We start from the raw sequence: 7,867 nt of genomic DNA, 5'->3' as shown, positions 1-7,867 counted from the left end.
GTTGCTTCTCCCTTGCTGTTTTTAATAGTCTTTCTTTGTGTTTAGTCTTTGTTAGTTAGATTAGTGTGTGTCTTGGCATGTTTCTCCTTGGGTTTATCCTGTATGGAACTCTTTGTGCCTTTTGGACTTGATTGACTATTTCCTTTTCCATGTTGAGGAAATTTTCAACTATAATCTCTTCAAAAATTTTCTCATACTCTTTCTTTTTCTCTTTTTCTTCTGGGACTCCTATAATTTGAGTGTTGGTTCATTTGATATTGTCACAGAGGTCTCTGAGACTATCCTCAGTTCTATTCATTCTTTTTACTTTACTTTGATCTTCAGAAGTTATTGCCACCATTTTATCTTCCAGGTCACTGATTCATTCTTCTGCTTCAGATATTCTGCCATTGATTCCTCCCAGAGTATTTTTAATTTCAGTAGTTGTGTTGTTTGTCTCTGTATGCTTATTCTTAATACTTCCAGGTCTTTGTTAACTGAATCTTGCATTTTCTCCATTTTGTTTTCAAGGTTTTTGATCATCTTTACTATCATTATTCTGAATTCTTTTTCAGGTAGTTTGCCTATTTCCTCTTCATTTATTTGGACTTCTGTGTTTCTAATTTGTTCCCTCATTTGAGTAGTATTTTATGCCTTTTCATTATTTTTTTTTAACTTATTGTGTTTGAGGTCTCCTTTTCCCAGGCTTTAAGGTTGAATTCTTTCTTCCTTTTGGTTTCTGCCCTCCTAAGGTTGGTCCAGTAGTTTGTGTAAGCTTCATATAGAGTGAGATTTGTGCTGGTTTTTGTTTGTTTGTTTGTTTTTCCTCTGATGGGCAAGGCTGGCTGAGATGGCAATCCTGTCTGAGGATGATTGGGTTTGTATTTTTGTTTTGTTTGCTGTTTAAATGAAGTGTCCTGCACAGGGTGCTACTGATGGTTGGGTGATGCTAGGTCTTGTATTTAAGTGGTTTCCTTTGTGTGAGTTCACTATTTGATACTCCCTAGGGTCAATTCTCTGGTAGTCTAGGGTCTTGGAGTCAGTGCTCCCACTCCAAAGGCTCAGCGCTTGATCTCTTGTCAGGAACAAAGGTTCCACAAATGATTTGTTATGGTATTAAGTGAGATTAAAACAAATATCCAAAACTAAGAAACAAAAGATGAAACCCAGACAAATGGCAGTTACAAAATCAGACAAATAATAATTAAAATAATGGAATATATACATATACATATATACCCATGAGCAAAGTGAAAACAGTCCAACCAAAATAAAGTACAGTAGATTGACCTGGTGAACAAAGTAAATAAAAAATTATATTTACCAGTTAAGAACAAAACTAACTAAAGCACTAACTAACTAAAGCATAAACTGGAAAACAAAACTAAAGCAAGGTGCCAAGTGGGGAATAAAGCAATGAAAAAACAAAACTAGCAAATATGTTGAAAGGAAAAGAAAGAAAGAATTGAGATGGAAAGTTAAACAGAGGTAGATGAAGAAGATTTATATACACTAAAGATTAACTGTAAGCGGAAAAGAACAATAGGAAAGGGAAACAAAGGAATAAATGTAGAAAAAATATAATAGGTATTAAAAAATAAAAATTCTAAAAAAGGGAAAAGAGCAAAAAATGGAAGAAGAAAGAAAAAAGGGAAAAAAAGGAAAACTCCTCAGAATTGCAAAAACCCAACATAGAGGCAGAGGTTTATAACAATAATAAAAAGTTTGACTGAAGGTACACGTAAACATATACACCCATATATACCCATAAGCAAAATCAAAACAGTCCAACAAAAATAAGGTACAATAGATTGACCCAGCAAACAAAGGAAATCAAAAATTATACCTACCAGGACAAAACTAACTAAAGCACAAATTGAAGAACAAGACTAAAGCAAGGTGCCAAGTGGGGAATAAAGCAATGAAAATAAAACTAACAAAATGTTGAGAGGAAAGGAAAGAAAGAAAAGAAAGAAAGAATAGATATGCAAAGTTAAATAGAGGTAGATAAAGAAGATTTATACATAGTAAATATTAACTGCAAGGGGGAAAGAACAGTAAGAAAAGCAAACGAGAAATTTCATGTCTTATTTCAGGTAGTTCCTAAAGTTTCTCCTCATTTCTTTACGGTTAGTTCAAAGAATTAAGTAACCGTGGGAGTTATGAACTAGTGTTTTGTGTCATACTATGAATATGTAGCTCAGCAGTTATTTGTGTGACAGAAAAGGATTTTTTTCTTTTTTGCATTCAAAAATGAACATTGACACTTAATATCATTTACTTAGAGTGAGGCGTTCTAATGATGACAGTATAAGTACATCAGAGTTTTTGCATCTCTCAATGTGGCATGGATTTTCCTTTCTACAAAAATAATAGTAGGTTTAAAAATTAAAAATTAAAATTAAAAAAAGAAGGTGGTGCAGCTGTTTCGCTTGCGGGGACTCTGGCGGCACCAAGTATTAGGGACACAGACTGGCTCTGCCGCAGGAGTTATGGCCCTCTTAGAGTCTTTCTTTGAACCTCTTGTAGCTGGTGATCAGAAGGCTTCTTTGCCCAGTCTTTCTTCGTAGCTCCACCTGTTCAGGAACATAGAAGGGCTGGGGTCCTACTCTGTAAATCAGCACATCAGTCACTTAAAGGAGCACCCTGGGTGGGGTTCTGCTCTGTAGTTCAGTATATCAGGCTTTGATGGGCCAGCTTATCTATTGTTCAGCTGCCAATGCTGGTGTGTGGGGAGAGAGAGGCTATGTTGATGGCTTCACCCCCTACGCATGACTCAGCAGTATCGCCTTTCTTCCATGGCTGCCTGGCTTTCCTCCACAGGCGTTTCCCACCACAATCTCCCCTCTCACCTCCTCTCGATCCATCTCTCCACAGTCAACAGCAGCCCTTGACCTGGGTTCGGTCCACAATCCCCAAACTCCAGTTCCCAGCTGCTGCGCCTTCCACGGGACCTGCATCCCTGTTTGGGGTATGTATGGCTGGGGCAAGGACTGTCTGATTCTCATTCCATTTAGGCTGCCACAGACCAGCTGTTTCACTCTCAGCCTCAAATGTTTCTCCTCTGACTCAGACAATTGCCCTGATGTGGGGATAGGACCCCTGCTTCAGTTCCCCCACCCACTGAAGGTCCAGTCCTACTCTCACTCCTGTTTTTTTCCCCTAGTTCCTTCACCCTACTGAGTTTTGCATGGTCTATATATTCTTTTCCTCTGGTCAGGTACTCATGTCCACTCTCAGCTGGTTTTCTACATGCACTTCTGTGTCTGAAGGTGTATTCCTGATGTATCTGTGGAGAGAGATGTATTCCATGCCCACCTACTCATCTGCCATCTTGCTCTTGGAGACTCTTTATTTAAGTGTATGCTGTGATCAATTCTTCTGTGGAGTCTACGTGTCTGGATGCCATCATGGATCTGGCTCGTGATATGGGGTGCCCTACAGTGTGCTAGCCAGCTATAAGCAGTGGTTCTCATGCCACAAAGGATTACTATCATTAATTAATCCTTCTGTAGGGAGGCTAATCAATGAAAAGTTTGAGTTAGAACAGCCTCAAAGAATTAGGTTTATAATTTTCAAGTTCCTGCCAACAGGAACTGGTTGAGGGTTTGAGGGGGAAGGAGGGAGGAGAGAGGAGAAGCCACATTCTTAGAGAACACTGAGAATGTCTTAATAAATAGATAAGAATCTTGTTCATTTAGCATTTTCAATATTAGAATGCAAACAGGACCAAAGCAGGGTCTGAGAACCGTATGTTCTTCCCTAATAGGAGAAGAAAGATTCTACGAAGTGATGCATTCTCAGACTTCATGACTGGTGCAGGAAAACACTGAGATGGGCTTGGTCAGTATCTCAGAAGAGACAATAAATGATTAAGCTGGTAAACATCAAAGGAGAATTAATTTCCCCTCAAGTGCCCTCTACAATATTCAATTCAGTTCAGTTCAGTCACTCAGTCGTGTCCAACTCTTTGTGACCCTATGAATTGCAGCACGCCAGGCCTCCCTGTCCATCACCAACTACAGTATTAATTCATCTTCAAAAGCTTAGAGCTGTTTTAACAGTAGTTCTGCTATCCTATGAATTCCTACTCACCCTGCAAAACCCACTTAGATACCTATACTGCTAACCAAGAAAGCATTCCCTAATCGCCCCCAGCTTACAAAATTAGTCTATATTTTCTGCTTGCAGGTATTTTACTCTTATCATGTTGAATTGTCCTGTGTTCATTTGCAGGTCTGTTTCTTTTACTGGACAGGAGACATTTGAGTCCAGATGCTGGCTTCATTTAACTCTGGGTCCTTGTTTTAACCTAGAGTTTGGCTCACTGTAACGGTTTGATATGTACCTAATTTAATAAAGGAACACACATCATAAGTACAGTATTTATTCTGCAACTTTTGGTGGCCATGAATAAATATTCTAATTTTCTTTCTGGATGCAGGTTATGGCTTAGTTAGTCTGATGTAATTAATTATGTCATGGATAAGATCATTTAAATAATTCTCCCAAGGTAGTAGGACTTGTTAAATGGCCCAACCATTTTATTAGTAAGTTCATGACAAACTCATTTAGTGATAACAACTGACCTGTGCTGACATTCAGTTCAATTCAGTTCAGTTCAGTCGCTCAGTTGTGTCCAATTCTTTGCGACCCCATGGACCACAGTATGCCAGGCCTCCCTGTCCATCACCAGCTCCCGGAGTTCACCCAAACCCATGTCCACTGAGTCAGTGATGCCATCCAACCATATCATGCTCTGTTATCCCCTTCTCCTCCTGCCCCCAATCTTTCCCAGCATCAGGGTCTTTTCAAATGACTCAGCTCTTGGCATCAGGTGGTCAAAGTATTGGAGTTTCAGCTTCAACATCAGTCCTTCCAATGAACACCCAGGACTGATCTCCTTTAGGATGGACTGGTTTGATCTCCTTGCAGTCCAAGGGACTCTCAAGAGTCTTCTCCAACATCATAGTTAAAAAGCATCAATTTATAGTTTTTAATCATCCCATTTACTATGAATAGTCATATATTACATAATAAAAATTTTTGTGCATTTGATTATTATGTACCACTTCACATGAAATTCCAAAATTGTATAATACCTCTTGCCTCAGGGATTTCAGATAAGATACCATGAGCTTGTACAGTATGATTTCATCAAAAGAACCTGTATCAGGTAGTGTCTTTATATTGTTAGTGCTTATTTCAGCAAAGCAACATCAATCATGTTAAATTGGTGTTAGTCACTTGGCTTGTTTGTGTTTTTTTGTTCGATTTGTCAACATACTTTGGGTTTAAATTACTATTAATGTCTAATTGTATGTTTATAATGTCTAGGTATATATTTGAGATTATTTTTCATAATAAAAGTAATCCAAGCCAATAACCTCAGATATGCAGATGACACCACTCTTATGGAAGAAAGTGAAGAGGAACTAAAAAGCTTCTTGATGAAGGTGAAAGAGGAGAGTGAAAAAGTTGGCTTAAAACTCAACATTCAGAAAACAAAGATCATGGCATCTGGTCCCATCACTTCATGGGAAATAGATGGGGAAACAGTGGAAACAGTGTCAGACTTTATTTTGGGGGGCTCCAAAATCGCTGCAGATTGTGATTGCAGCCATGAAATTAAAAGACACTTACTCCTTGGAAGAAAAGTTATGACCAACCTAGATAGCATATTCAAAAGCAGAGACATTACTTTGCAAGCAAAGGTCCGTTTAGTCAAGGCTATGGTTTTTCCAGTGGTCATGTATGGATGTGAGAGTTGGACTGTGAAGAAGGCTGAGCGCCGAAGAATTGATGCTTTTGAACTGTGGTGTTGGAGAAGACTCTTGAGAGTCCCTTGGACTGCAAGGAGATCCAACCAGTCCATTCTGAAGGAGATCAGCCCTGGGATTTCTTTGGAAGGAATGATGCTAAAGCTGAAACTCCAGTACTTTGGCCACCTCATGCGAAGAGTTGACTCATTGGAAAAGACTGATGCTGGGAGGGATTGGGGGCAAGAGGAGAAGGGGACGACAGAGGATGAGATGGCTGGATGGCATCACTGACTCGATGGACATGAGTCTGAGTGAACTCTGGGAGTTGGTGATGGACAGGGAGGCCTGGTGTGCTGCGATTCATGGGGTCGCAAAGAGTCGGACACGACTGAGTGACTGAACTGAAGCCAATAAAAAATTAATAAAATCAATGGAAAGTTGTATAGCTAAGTTATACATAGCTATATAGTATGTATATACTATATAGCCCTTACACAGTCCTGAGGGACAGTATAAATGTTTTTGTGTATGATTATATTCATATATATGTATATGTAAATAAATAGTGTATCGTGTAATAAAGATGATCATTGTACATATTCAGATTGGTCTTCCTCTTCTCTTGACAACTGTACTTATTTTCGTCTTTTGCCAAAGGCATACTGAGTCCACCTATGTTTAATAGATACTAGTGGGTTACTATGAGGCGCTCAGCTAAGACACTCTATCTGTATCTACAGTCACAGAAATGACTGATTGTTTCACTCAAGTAGTCCTTTGCAGATCCCATTCCCAACTCTCCAGTGACCACATGTACACAAAGGTTTTTGGAGAAATGATTACAGTCAGTCAGTTGATTTGGAACAACAAAGGTAGGGCCATAAATTGGAACACTTGTGCATTCACTCTCAGCCAGAGGATGGAAATCTAACAATAACATTTGTGGGACAGTTTAGAACAGTAGTTGTGTACAGGTTCCCATTAGATAAAATAAACATGTGAGACAGGCAAGCTGTAAGAAAGAAAACAATGCAGGGAGATGGGGAATGGCAAACTGAAACTGTTTTCGGTCTCAGAGTGGAAACAGGCAGGGCTGGGACTATAGTGGGGAAACAGGCAGTCATGGGAATTTGTACGTCAACACCAGTTAAATGTTGCCATGTTTGGGATTGTAGGCCCAGAGCTGCCGCAGGTCTTGTTTTTATTTTTTTCGCTAGGGGGAAAAGAAGAAACCAGAGTTTTATGTGAATTCTCCTGCCTTTCCATATTGGCAGATAATTCAATAAAAAAAATAGCATAGATGAAATAAAATACATATGTGGGCCAGATTTGGTCCGAGGACCATCACTTTGCATTCTATGACTTAGCATCTGACGGCAGTTCATTAGCATCCTGAACAAACTTGTCCCACATGGCCCCCTATTCCTAACCATGGATGAAAGAAGACAGAAACTCTTCTCTTGTGGTAAATTGGTAAATCATTTTATTTTCATCCGAGGTGATAGCTTTGGCTGCAACCCAATAATTCACTTCTGGAAACCAGAAATCTCTTCCTGCTTTTATTAATGTTTTTGGCTAGTTGTGTTAGAAATTAAACTGGATTGGAACAAATTGAAACAAATGCTTAAGGGCCAATTTTAGGGGCCTATAAAACTCCTCCTTTCAAAGTGAATCCTCAACTAAAAATCATCCTCTTCCCATTGCCTTTATCTACACTTCCCAGAGTGTATATAAGGTGCTGAATGTTCAACACTGCATGCTTCATTGGGCCAACAGACCCTGTGAAATCAATCTGTTCAGTTACCAAATGACAAACACTTGATGATGGAATGGTTTCACTCATTTCCTTGAGAGCAAAACTGTTTGGCAACATGTTTGCAAAGTTGTTAAAAAAGAGTTTTCACATTTGAACACTTGCTTGTGTTCTGTTTCTTTTTGCAAAAATATACCTGCATGCCTATAATGTAGTAGGGGCTATTTTACATACTGGGGATACAGCAGAGATTGAAACATACAAGGCCCCTACATTCCTGTAAGTACAAAGCAAATATGCAGTAATAAGTTGATGCCATGTATAATACCTATATTCCAAGCAGAAGTATAAAATATGTATTACCCAAAACCAA

General features: G+C 39.0%; 1 long non-coding RNA gene across 1 annotated transcript; it reads left to right on the top strand.

The window, feature by feature from the left end:
• The first annotated feature begins 1,957 nt into the window (after positions 1 to 1,957).
• LOC123335236 lies at positions 1,958 to 4,333 on the top strand. The gene is made up of 3 exons (XR_006553639.2): positions 1,958 to 2,950; positions 3,749 to 3,822; positions 4,216 to 4,333. It is a non-coding gene; the product is annotated as an uncharacterized LOC123335236 (long non-coding RNA).
• Positions 4,334 to 7,867: the final 3,534 nt, after the last annotated feature.

Source organism: Bubalus bubalis, chromosome 9 (assembly GCF_019923935.1).
Source record: "Bubalus bubalis isolate 160015118507 breed Murrah chromosome 9, NDDB_SH_1, whole genome shotgun sequence".
Lineage (NCBI taxonomy): Eukaryota > Metazoa > Chordata > Mammalia > Artiodactyla > Bovidae > Bubalus > Bubalus bubalis.
Note: the sequence above shows the minus strand (reverse complement) of the source record. Positions and strands in the feature narration are given on the sequence as shown.